The sequence below is a fragment of the Heterocephalus glaber genome, unplaced genomic scaffold, assembly GCF_053883595.1.
Source record: "Heterocephalus glaber isolate CG9 unplaced genomic scaffold, H.glaber_assembly_v1.0 deba00001550, whole genome shotgun sequence".
NCBI classification, from domain to species: Eukaryota; Metazoa; Chordata; class Mammalia; order Rodentia; family Bathyergidae; genus Heterocephalus; species Heterocephalus glaber.
The window spans coordinates 25,947,245-25,960,826 of NW_028258343.1; positions in this window are offsets into that span (position 1 = coordinate 25,947,245).

A 13,582-nucleotide genomic window follows, 5' to 3' on the forward strand; every position below is an offset into this window, starting at 1 on the left:
CCTCGGAGAGGAAAGGAGTACTGGCCACAGAGGTGCTTCCTGGCCTTGGGGCCCCACCTTCTCTCTCCTCCCTTGGACTCCACCTTAAGGAGAGACTGAGTCCAGCTCAGTCAAGGGCCGCTGCAGCTTTGCAGCCAGGCAGCTCCACGGCTTCAGGATTTGGAAAAGAGGGACTTGGGGTCATTGTGGAGGGTGCTTCACCCCTAGGCAGGATGGACTTGGAGCCTCCAGCACCCAGGGCCAGGTGTGAGGATCTCCCTCATAGCAGCAGGTTGCCGAGTGCCAGGACCTGAAGGTTCAACACAGGGGCCTTCCCTTCCAAGCCCCAGGATCCTGTTCCCAAAGCTGCTGCCCGAGGGTCACTCACATCCAGGTAATCCTTCATCGCCGTGTCCAGCATCACCAGGTCAGTGAGGAATGTGCCAAGGAAGGGGATAGAACCCTGTGCCATCAGGGGGTGGAGAGGATGAGCACCCAGCCCCACTCCCACTTAGAGTGTGGAAGTCCCCCTGAACCTGCACACACCTGTCTCCCACACCTCTGGGACTCTGAACTAAGTCCTTCCAATTCTCTCCCTCCCATCTTCCTGCTGGGCTTCCTGTGACACCAAACACCCTGAGTTACCTCCCTGGTGCTGATTTTCTTATTTCATACTGAGGACTGGAACTAGCTCCTTTGCATCATGCTACATCCCCAGCCTTTTCTATTGTTCACCCAGGGACAGGGACCTCCTAAGTCATCATGTTGCCTAAACTGGGCACGAACTTGTGATCCTTGTGCCTCTGCCTCCCAGAGTGCTGTGGTTGCAGGCATGTGCCACCCTGCCTGGCTTCCATGGGGATGACTGGTGTGGGTCACACGATGCTGTGCCCATCTCCAGCTCTAGCCCATATGTGCTGTGTGTGCAGCCCTTCCAGGGTCTTGCTCTGGCCTCTCTGATGGAGGCATCTCCAGCACAGCAGAGAAAGGCTGGAGGAGGAAGGTGCCCTGCTCTCTGGGTGTGGAATGTCCTGGAAGGAAGGGAGGCTCTCCTGTCCTCTGACTCCTGGGACCTTCCCTACCCCTGGACAGTCACCTTCTTCTGCTGCTGCTGCCTCATCTGGGCTCTCTGGGGGTCATTCTCCAGGGTGGGCTTCTTGGAGAGCCCCTCCTGCCAGGTTAGATAGGGATGTGGAGACTTTTCTGCCCTTATAAAACTGTCTCCCTGAGCTGAGACCCCGCACAGCTGGCTCCTGTCAGCTGGTACAGCTCTGTTACTACTCGACTATGCTTGGCCATTCACTCCCAGCTTCCATGCTGCCTTGCTTTGTCACCCTGGGTGTGTGGTCTGGAAACCCTGAGCATGCTTCCCCATCTCAACATGCACCTGCCTCACAGCACCTCCTGAGGGCTCCATGTTACATAATTATTGCTGAAATCCTCACCACTCTGAGGAGCATCCAGGAGGAAGCACCTCAACTTTCGCTCCTTGCCACACTGTGCTGCCTGCACAAAGACTCTCCCAGAGCAGTAAAAGGGAAGCTAGCTCCTCTCACCCACTGGAAGTAAAAGCTCAGCTCCTTTCACCCAATGTCCCAGCACCAGCCCTGACCACTGTCCCCTCCTCTGAGCTCCTGATGAGTGTCTGGAGACCCTTCCATGCCCATGCACAATGGAATAGAGCAGCGGGTCTCAGATAGCATGTTTGAGAAGCTCCTGCCTGTCCCGGACCCCTGCAGTCTCTGCCCCACAGCTAGATGGGAGGCCATGCCCAAGTTCACCTCCTCCTATGAATCCCCCAAGGGAGTTCTTTTGACAGAGCCTCTGCTCAGCCACGGAGAATGTGACCTCCCAAGTTGTCAACTCTGAGTGATGAGGACATATTTCCTTGGGAAATGGGCTCTGAGATCGGATCAGTTAGGATCTACTATTGAATACATGCATCCTCGAGATAGTTCTAACATCCATCAGGAGACAGTGTTGCTGCCAACTGGACACTGAAGTAGGAATCTGAAGACCCATCAGTGTGAGCAAAGGAGCAGAGGGGAGTGACAGCACACCCATGAATCAGTCCCAAGTGTACCCACTAGCACAGGAGCTGAGCTTCCCCTTGACCACCTGTCCCAGTGGGATTTCTCCGCTATAGTCAGGGTGTCCCCTTCTGTCAGAGCTTTAGTGAAGATGGAAGAGGAACAGGTCCTGATTTCCTAAAATATTGTGGGCCAAGTTGCTGGAGTAAGGAAGCCTTACCACCTCCAGCCAACTGCATGGGGGAAGCCACTTTCCAGCAGGAGGGACCAGCATGGCAGCCAGAGACCTGCTGATTCTGCCAGCTCATCCACCCTCCCTGGAGAGCCCAGCGACATCCCTTAAGCCTCATGTGCCCCCAGGCCTTCAACTTAAAAAAAGACAGATACAGCCAGTCCTCTGATTCCAGAAGATACAACTGGAATTTCTCAAGCTTCAAATGAGAAAAACAATCCCATCTGGCACAGAACCTTTTCCAATTTCACCCCTTTCTCTCTGTTTCAAACACTTTCACCCCAGATCTGAGCCTCAAAATTACCTTCATGAGCAGATTCCTGCTCTCTACTTGTCCTTGGCACACAACTTATTGAAATTTTTGAAGCTTTTCCTGTTTGAGATGGGAAACAGTGAGGAGGAATTGCAGAATAATAGGAGGTATGTGAGTTCAAATTCATTTTATTTGAGAACCCAGAGGACGCAACCTGTCTGAGTGAGCGATTCTAGCTGGGTTCATCTAAAATGTATGAGAGCCCCAGGACTGGGATGGGACCTTTCCTTTGACCCTCTGGGTCCCCTCCCCATTTCCACTGATCATCTGTTTGGTCAGGTTTGGCAGTTATGGTTTCAGCTGGGCAAACAGTTCTGTTGCTCTCTAGTGCTCACTTGAAAGACCCTTGTGTACAACTGTGCCTGGCAGTTAAGTAACTCTTATGGCTTGTGTCTATTTGTCCCCTCAGAGCCCCGTGTGGGGGCAAGTCATGCTTCTGAGAGGTGGCTGGATCCAGAGGGTGTGATGCTGGGATCAATGGAGTGTGCTTACTAAATGAGTCCATTCATTGGTTTGGCATAATTCAGGGTGTACATAAGGGCAAGGCCCACCCTGGCTGTGGGCGTGACCCACCTGAATGGTGTGCATCCTGGACAGAATGTAAGGGACCGGAAGAGGGCTGCTGTTGTTGCTTGCTGCTGGCTGCATCCTCACTACTTTGCTGTTTTGCTTCTTTAGGCCTGCCTTACCCTGCCATCAACTGCTTCTCCTCTCCAACATTCCTCTGCCATTCTCCCTTCCTTGGAGCCAGACAACTTTAGACTAACTACAAACTGTGAGGAAATTAAACCTTTCCTCCTTTAACTTTGGATGTGGGTTATTTTGTCTCAGCAAAGAGAAAAGAAACTAAGATAGTAACCTGAGTCAGAAACCCAGGGAAGTGAGTGGAGGGAAGCTTAGGGATCCCACCTACAAGGTGATGGCTCCCTGCTGTGTCCCTGGCTTCCCAACCCCTCCCAGGGTCATGTAGGAGGCAGAGTCAGATCTATTACAATAGACAGGCCCTTGTGTGCCCCAGTGTCGCTATGGAGAAAGCCAGGCCCACCTGGATACCTCTCCCCAGGTGCTACTCAGCCGATGGACCAGTGTGCTCTGCAGAGCAGAGATGATGGCATGAGTGAGAGGTTCCTGAGCCTTAGGCACTCCTAGGGAGAGAAGGGAGGAAACCATTGCATGTAGGGTGGGGCAGCTGGAGATCAACCTGTTCCAATTTCAGCTACCTCAGCTGCCTTTCCCCTCCTGGGTGAGATGATGCCCAGGGAGCCATGGCAGGGACTAACTGGGCCCAAATGACAGCACTCTCAGGGAGGAAGAGTTTTTATTTTATTTTATGTTATTGTTTTCAGTTCTTTCATTGGTACATTTTAGGTATACAATTCATTTACATTTACCATTGGGTGTTTGTACCTGTACATGATGCATCTTGGTTCTTATATTTTCCCCCATTCCCTGTGCGCCCTTCACCCCCTCCACCCTTCCCTATTTACATAGACATTGTTTGCTTTTTTTTTTCTTTTCTCATAGTTTTTCCTTTCCCTCTTTTCCTTTCCCCTTCCCCTAACTTCACTCCTTCGTCTTTGGACCTTTTTTCCTATTTCAAATTATCAATTATTCATTTTAATCATTTTAATCCTTGTTTACACAATCAGTTTCTCACACTAGAGAAACTATTTGGTATTTACACACATGTGTCCTATTTGTTTCACTTAAGAGGATGGACTCAATATGAATCCATTTAGCTATAAATGTCTCTAGTTTCTCATTCTTTATGGCTGAGTAGTACTCCATTTTATAAAAAAACCCACATCTTCTTTATCCAGTTCCCAGTTGATGGGCATTTGGGCTGCTGCCTAGCTTTAGCTATTACAAACTGTGCTTCTATGAACATGGGTGCACATATATCACTGTGGTATGATTCTTTTCATTCTTTTGGGAAGATACCCAGCAGGGGAATAGCTGGGTCAAATAGGACTTCCAGTCCTAGTTCTTTGAGGTATCTCCATACTGACTTCCACAGTGGTTACACCAGTCTACACTCCCACCAACAATGGAGAAGCATCCCTTTCTCCCCACAACCCCACCAGCATTTGTTATTGGACAATTTCTTGATAGCAGTCAGTTCTTTCTGGTGTGAGGTGGAATCTCAGTGTTGTTTTCATCTGCATCTCTCAAATGAAGAGTGATGTTGAACATTTTTTCATATATTTTGCTGCTTTTACTTCTTTGTCAGAAATGTCTGTTCATTTCAGATGCCCATTTTTGAATTGGGTCTTTGAATTTGGGGGGTCTGATAGTTTTCAATTCTTTATATATTCTAGATAGCAGTCCTTTGTCTGAGGTACAGTTGCTAAAATTTTTTCCCATATTGTGGGTTATCTGTTAGCTCTGTTGGTGGTTGCTTTTCCAGTGGAGAAGCTTCTTAATAAGATGAGATCCCAGTAGTTGATTCTTTCTGCTAGTTCCTGGGCTGGTGAGGTTTTGTTCATGAAGTCTTTTCCTATGCCAATGTCTTACAGAGTTCTACCTAATATATCTTCCAGCAAGTTTAGTGTTTCTGTCTCAATACTTAGATATTTAATCCACTTTGATCTTAGTTTAGTGCATGGTGATAGGTATGGGTCTAGTTTGAATCTTTGGCAGGTTGAAATCCGGTTGTTCCAACACCAATTATTAAATAGGCTATCTTTCAGGGAGGAGGATTTTAGTGAAACTCAAAGAAGCTTAGATCACATGACAACACCCACCACATCACATGACCTATGAGTCTAGGTTAGGGTCCCCATGAAAAGGAGGCACTAGGGATCATGCAACATCTTAGAAAAGAGCCTACAGTCCCAAGAGCTGACGGAGGAAAAGAGGCAGATTGGAGATGTCCAGAGGAAATTGGCAGCACCCTCTTGCCACTTAGCTTGGCCATCCAGATCCAGTAATCTACCACCCTGGCTCTGTCTCCAGCCCTCGTGCTGGGACCCCCAAAGCAGGAGGTGATTGTGCAGTTGGCCACCTGATTAAAATATGTGATAGTGACCTGAACAGTGGGTGCCACATGTTCTTTGCTCTTTTTGTTTCTTGGGGTCCAGATGGAGCCCAGGCAGTCCCAGGGCACCACATTCTTGAACAGCTCCTGTGGAGGAAGACAGCAACACGTGGGCAGAACCCACCCCAGAGAGTCGATGGCTTCAGCCATCCACAGGCAGGTGGCCGTGGCCTGAGCTGGACATCAGGAAGCTGCAGATATGGACAGAGACTTCTGCAAATAGCTGGTTTTCCTCCACTGCCCACTAGTGATGTCCAACTTCTGACCTAGGACCTAGCACTGACGTGAAAATCAGTGGCATTGTCCCCATGCCCATCCTCCCAAACCTCCAGCACAAGCAGACATCTCAGTCCCGCTCATTCAGAGGTATTGTCTTCTTTCCAACCTCACCTGCCCTCTGCTCCTTTGCCCAGGTCAGTGGCACATTTCCTGGGACAGCTATGACTGGGGGCTCTGTGTGGGTGTGTGCTGTAGAACCCATGAATCTCAAATGCCAACAAAGTGACAAGGTTGGCCAGGTCTCCTGGGATGATGGCAAGGTGACACATGGTCCTGCCTGCACCTCAGGGCACACCCTCCTCGGCCAGTTGGTCTGACTCCCCGCCGTGTTTCCCAATTGTCCAATCGCAGTTGACATCACAGTCACTGTGTGAAGCGGGCATGTGAGTGCCCTGTCTCTACTGTCGACCTCCACCCAAGGACAGGAGTGGCTTAGGGCTGAGAGACAAGTATAGGTGATGCAGTTGGTAGAAGAAGGAACTTTGATCTGGTCAACTGGGAATGTCAGGCCTGAGGAGATCAGTGCGAGAAGGATGGTTGGCCCCCGCCCCACCCCACCCCACCCCACCCCACCCCACCCCACTGAGCTCAGCTGCTCACTACATCAATGAAGTTCAGCTGCTCTGCCAGCAGCTTGGGGAGAAAGCTAAGAGCACCTTCTGCAAGGACCTGTCCTTGTCAGTGGCAGCAGAGAGGCAGGAATGCTGTGGAGCTGGCTTCTGCTTCTGTGTCTCCAGAGGAGGCTCTTTCTCTGGTGCTGGCTCTGGCTGCAGAGCAGGCCCATGGTGTTCTGGACATGGAGCCAGAGCTAGGAGGAGGAAAGCTCAGCAGTGTCAGTCACTTGCCAGCTCCCTGCAGAGCATAGGAAAGACATCCTGGCCATTTGGGGGATTCCAATGCCCAAGCAAAAGCCATGAAAGCCTTCCGGACTGCTGTGGCCCTCACCATCTGTTTCGGCCTCGTGGGGCTCTAGATATTCCACCTGAGCAAGGGGAAGGCACAAGGGAGGCTCCATGTCTGCTCCAGGTGAGTTCACTTGCAAGCCGGCCCTTTTGATCTTGATTTGGGGAATGTCCGGTGGATGGTGCCATTCGGACCAGGTTTCCAAAGTGGGAGAGGTGTTGCTGGGGAGAGACGAGTGAGCAGCAGAGTCAGAGGCCCGGGCTTTTCTTCCACCCTGCCTCTCTGAGACAGCGTCGTGTCTTGTGTGGCCCTCTGTGCCTCGGTATAGAGGAAAGCTGACCCCACCCCAGGCCCTCTGTGACTGTCCTAGCCTCGGCTGACTTTGTCCCATTAGGCTAATGCTAACATGGGTTTCCACTTCACACTGATGATCCTTTCTGAGCGAGGCAGGCACAAAACTCCGTGCACCTGAGCGCTCGGGGCTGGGCTCCAAGCCAAGTAGTCCAAAACAATCCATACCCTAGCAGGCCGCAATGTTTGCTGTACCTCCAGCTATGAAGTGGGGGCTGCGGGGGGTTGGGGCGGTGGGACAGAGCTCTGACACCTCACAGCCTGACCCTGTCCAAGCAGGGCCCTTGCATACCCTGAGCATGAGGGGAAGCACTGCCCATGAGAGCTCACGGCTGGCACTGACGTCCAGGATGGGCACTGGGCTGCCCCTCTCACATGTGGGTTCCTCCTGAACATTAGCCAGAAACATCTGTGGCCAGAGCCGAGCCAAGGTCGGAAAAGGCTCGGATTGCGGTCCTTTCTGTGGCTAGACCTTCGGGAAGTGGGAAAATGGCAGCAGCTCATCCTCCCCTCTTCTCTGTCTCCCTCCAAGGGGCCAGGATGGGAGACAGCTTCAGAAGGGCACCCAGTTTCGCTGGGTTCTATTACCAAGGAAGTGAGGTCGCATCCTCAAAGTTTCGCTACAGTTAGGGTGAGGAAGTGGCTCGGGACCAAGGGGCAAGGTACACTTTGGGTTGCGGTTTTTCTTGGGATTTAGTTGAGGTTTTGGAGTATATTTAGGCTTCTATTATGGCTGAGGGTGGGAGATTCAGTGTTAGAAAGCAGGCCTACAGTTTACATGGTTGTTTATTTTTATTGTGCAGTTCACAATCATTTGAGGAGTGGCTACATGTACATAACAGAGCTTGAAGGGCCGGGGATTTAGCTCAGTGGCACCATGCCTGCTTCACCAGCACAAGGTCCTGAGTTCAATCCCCGGTACCAAAAGAAGGAAAAACCAAAAATACCAAAACAACAACAACTCGTAGTACAGCTTATATACATGATGAGTTTTAGATTTATATACAATTAAGATGGCCACCCAGTTCTTCCATTTCCTGTTATTAATGTCATCCCTTAGTCTAGTACATCCTGTACAAGGAGTGAGCAAATATTGATGTATAATTACTACCTAAGATCCACCTTCACCACTTGGTCTCCACAGCAATCTGCAGTCCCGTCCGGGCTGCCACATTGCATTTCATTGTTGCATCCCTCAGACGCCTCTTGACTGATGTTTTCACAATTTTTCCTTTTTTTGTTTTGTATGAGCTGACAGTTTTGAGGATGACTGAGCTGATATCTTATAGAATGTCCCTCAATTTAAGTTTTCCTGATGTTTCCTTCCTGATTAGATGAGGGTTACATGTTTGGGTGCTTGGCTTTCTGCAGGTGTTCCATGTTCCTGACTGCACCCTCATCCTGGGTTCTCCAGTGCACCTTTGGCTGAACTCTCACAGCTGCATGCACTGCCCTCTCAGGGACACCCAGCCTGGCCTGCCAGGCCTTCTTTGGAAATTTGGGTGGAAGCCTTCCTGACTCAACTCTTGTGTTCTGCATACCTGTGAAAACAGCACCCTGTAGATGACACAAAGTTCTACCACTGGCTCCAAGCAGTCCTTAGGCCTTTGTGCATCATGGCTGCAGAAGCAACCATGTGCCTGGATGGCTGGGCACTGTGAACTGAATGAAACTTCCAGCATTCACTGTGTTGTTCTCCTTCCTCAGACTTTTCTTCACTTCTGGGTTCTTCAGCATACCTTCTCTTATCTATTGCAGGCTTCCCTTGGGCCATAGCAGCTCTCAGATGATTTCCCAAGATGAGAAGACTTGCATTTCCATCATTTCATATAACATTCTTCACATTTGTTCTGATTGGCCTTTTGTAAATGATTTATTCATAACCAACCTGTATAACCATGGAAATGACTGTCCTTATTTAGTTTAATCTGAAAAAATCCACTCCTGAAAGTACAGATTAGAGGTCTTGGGTTGAAGATGGAGGTGTTCTCCCAAAATAAGCTGGGATGTTCCTACAACTATGCATGACAAAAAGTGTCTGTTACACTGTTCCAACTGTCCCTGGGCATAAATGTACACATCCCATCCTCTTTCTAAGACAATATATTGCCTAAATCATCACCCAATATAGTCCCTTAGCCTGTTAAATTATTAGAGTAGAAAAGGTGTCTGATTTGGGAGATGTTTCTGAGAATCACTAGGACCTCTTGGCTCCGTATGGACAAGGAGAAATTAAAGACCCCTGAGGTTTCTAGCTGGAGGTTCTGGGTGGGTAATAAGACTGCCAACTTGGAGAGGGAATTTAATAAGAGCAAGGCAGGGGTAAAGTTAAAGAGATTGATATTTGACATGCTGTAATAAAAGACCCTACAGAGATTCCATGGGGAACAGGAATCTAAAAAAAAAAGGTCCATAACTGCAATGGGGGAAAAGGTATCTTTATAATGGAGAAAGCTGGAAGACACCACCTCAACCAAAAGATTAGTCAACACCAAGTCCTATGGCATGCCTTCTGAGACAACACAGCCACAGGGATGCAAACCTCATCACGTATGAACTTCTACCACCAATTCATAACCTGATTCTGAGATAACAGGAGATAACACAGAATAGATGGACACATTATACAAAACAACCACACTGTCTTCTTAAAAAATGTCAATGCCAGACCTGGGGATTTAGCTCAGTGGTAGAGCACTGGCCTAGCATGGAGGAAGCTCTGGGTTGGATCCCAAATGCTACAAAACAACCTCAAAATGTGTATGTCATTAAAGACAAACTGAAAAACTGATTATGGCAGCACAACTCATAAGAGAGAAATCTTCTAAGCAGCCTTTATGTCCATCAAGGCATGAATGGATATAGAAAATATGGTCTTTACACAAGTAGCATATTATTACTATGTCATATAGAAGGATTATCTTGAAGGAAACTTGGTAGGAAATTTGTAGGAAAATAGATGCACCTTGAGACCATAATGTTAAGTGAAATAAATCAGACGTACAAGCTTAAATATGACATAGTTTCTCTTATATAAGAAACCCAAAATATAAATAAAGAGGAAAATAAAATAGAAATCAGAGAGATAGATCTTTTGCAAAAGGGAAGGGGACGAAGACGTGAATGGAGGAGAAAAAGGATGAAGGGAAAGGAATGGAAAAAGAATGAAGATGTGTTATGTACATGTACCAACTCCCCACGAGGAATTCAATCATTATGTACTGCAATAATGTGCTAATAAAACTTAATAAAGAAAAATGAAAAATGACACGATAGCAAATTGCAGTGTGTGGTCCTGGGTGGGGTCTTGGATCAGGCAGATAAACTGCCATAAAAAAACCCCACTATTGAAGTTCTCTTACAGCCTAGTTGAACTTGTAGGACTCTAGGCGTTGATGTCAAGGCATTTTCTTGCGCCTCCTTCAGTACTACTTCCTGCACATGCGCACTCTTTGGTACCTGCGCCACACTGGGCGTGCGTCATAAGAACATCCGGGCCCTTCCCAACTGGCGCACACTTGGCGACCGTTAGCAGTACCTTCCCGTGCGCCTGCTGCTGTGGCGCCAGACTGCGGCGATGGAGTCTCAGTCCTGGGAGAGGTTTCTAAAGCTGACGTATGTAAAAAATGTGATTGAGGCCCAGTCCTCCAGACCCCTCTGTACTGAACAAGCTTTGCGGGCTTTGCCTCCTCACGTTTCCGTTCGTTCCTTTGGTTCGGCTGTAGGTTGGAAGGGAGGGAAGCAGCCTGGCCCACAGCGCGCTGTGGTCAAGCTCTCTCCTGGTGGTACAGATTTCTGCAGGTACAGACTCAGAGTGGGGGAGGTTTTCCCCAAGACTATGTCCTAGCCGGCTTAGAAAAAGCAGGTAGAGCCACAGAGTAGACATCCAGTGTATGGGTTATTGGCATGTTTAAAAGATTCCGGAACAAACGGAAGTTTTTTAAAAGTTGAGGGAAAACATTCAATTGTCGGTTTGAAAAGACCTAGCCCTAGCCAAAGTAAAACTGACAAATCTATCCAGGAACAGGGTATAAGCAACCAATGTTTTAAATTTCGAAGGTAGGGGCCAGGGGTTAGCGCAATTGTGCCTCACCTGCCTGGCAAGTGCAAGGTCCTGAGTTCAATTCTTGGTACCAAAAAAGAAAAAAAATCAATGGTAAAAAATGTCAAAGGTTCTCAGAAAGAATAAAAAAATTAAAAAGGAAAAATTATATAAGGCTTTGGTTGAGTGTCACAGGGTAGAGAGCTCACAAGACTCTCACTGTGCATGTGTGTGTAATAGTGTGTAATATTTTTAAGGGGAAACCAATAATTATCAAGTCATGTATGAAAGCCTCAATTAATGATACAAGAGATAAGAAACTCCCTCCCTCTGATAAAATCAACTCATAGATGCACTACAAATATCTGAAAGATTAATAAAAATTTTTGAAGTAGCGGTGCATGGTAGAAGTCCTGATGGTGAGGATAACATTGAAATTAGGATGTAAGTCCAAAACGACAATTTTAAATGTTTTCAAAGCACTACAAACATTAAAACCCAGCAGTTTGCCATACTAATAAATGTCTGGAAGCGCACAGACACCACTTTGAGCACCTCTTGTAATGGTAGAGGCCAAAGGTAACTTACATTAATCTCATGATATCTCAATAAATTGAGTATTAAAATATTTATATGTTTTTTTCTGAAGTATGCATACATATTTTTGGTGGACTATAGGTGAAAACATCATGTCGTACACTTTAAATATGTATAATACAAACATGAATGTTTCTAAGAAATTTTACTTGTGATTGAAACATTTTAACTATATGAAAGATTTAAAAATACACACGTATATGCAATTCCAGTATCTCAGTGACATAATTTCTCATTTGTTTAAAATCTTTTAATATTTTTATCCATATGAACATATTGCTAAGTTGATAAAACTATATTTTATGCACTTATACATTTTACAGATTTTGTAACAATAATTTGGAACTATGCCTCCTTTTTCACTTTTTTGTAGAATTTTTAAGAGCTGTGTTACATCCACTGTATTTGTATATTACATGTTTTATTTAATCATTTTCTTATTACTAGATGCCAGTGCTATTTTTTGAAATTATAAATAACTCTGCTCTATGCCACACAGAGGGGTGCCTATAATCCTAGAATCAAGAGGCTGAGACAGGAGGACTTTGGAGAGTGCAGCACCAGTCTGAGCGACATAGTAAGTATAAGGCTGTTTTAGATTACATCACAAGATCCTATCTCAAAAAACAAAGGAGAGGGCCAGGGATTTAGCTCAGTGGTTTTGCCACCTGCTGTGCAAGCACAAGGACCCAAGTTCAATCCCTGGTACCAAAACAAAACAAAACAACCAATCCAACTTCCCAGGTTAATTTGGGCCAGGGATTTAGCTCAGTGGTTTTGCCACCTGCTACGCAAGCACAAGGACCCGAGTTCGATCACCAGTACCAAAAAAAAAAAAAAAAAATCAAAGAAACAAAAGCTAAGTCTGCTTTGAGTATATTTTTGTATATGGATTTTTCTCCTTTAATATTTTCATACTTCTTTTATTCCAAGGTATACATATTCTTTTATTGTGTATCAAGTAATAATTTAGTATATTTGGTTTTTCCTTTTAAAACATTATTGAATTGATATTAAATTTTAAAGTTGAAACTTAGAATTGGAGAAATAGAACAATCCTAAATATAACTTTGGAATAGGGGGTTTCCTAAGTCAAACAAGTTTATGATACTTGATAAGTATATTCAAAATGTCACCTCAAAATGTTTTGCCAGTAACATCAGCATGGGTGTGTGCTGCAGTTTTCCTATAGCTTTTCCAGCATATGTATTTTCCTGGTTTTTAATAGTTTTGATAGATGTCAATTATTTCCTTATTATTATTTGACTTAATTTAACTAGTTTACTCTGTATGTGAAAAAGCTATGGATGTAAAGAGAACAAAAGACAAAATTTGAAGTCATTTAAAAAATCAGATGCAAACACTTTGATGTTTAGTAGGTAACTTTGTGGAGAAAAAGTCAGAGTTCTTGGCTCTTATCTTTCCATATGTTACATCTGTTCCTCTGCCACATGCAAAACTGGAAGAATACTGGACAACTGCTTTATAAAATCAAAGAAACTTTAGCTAGATGAACCAATAAGAATCATCTGGTTAGGGATCAGGGATTTTAGCTCAGTGGTTCCACTGCCTGCCTTGCAAACACAAGGTCCCAAGTTTGATCTCCAGTACCAAAAAAAAAACAAACAAAATAACCCAAGAATCATCTGGTTAAACCCTTCATTTTAATAAGATTAAATAAAAACCCATTGAGATTCAAATTATTCAAGATTTTTCAATTAGTAGGTGTCAGGGTGCAATTTAAGACCAAGGTTCCAGACCTTTCTATCAGGCATGCTGCCTTTCTGATGCAAATCCCATCTGGGGGCTAATCATGTAC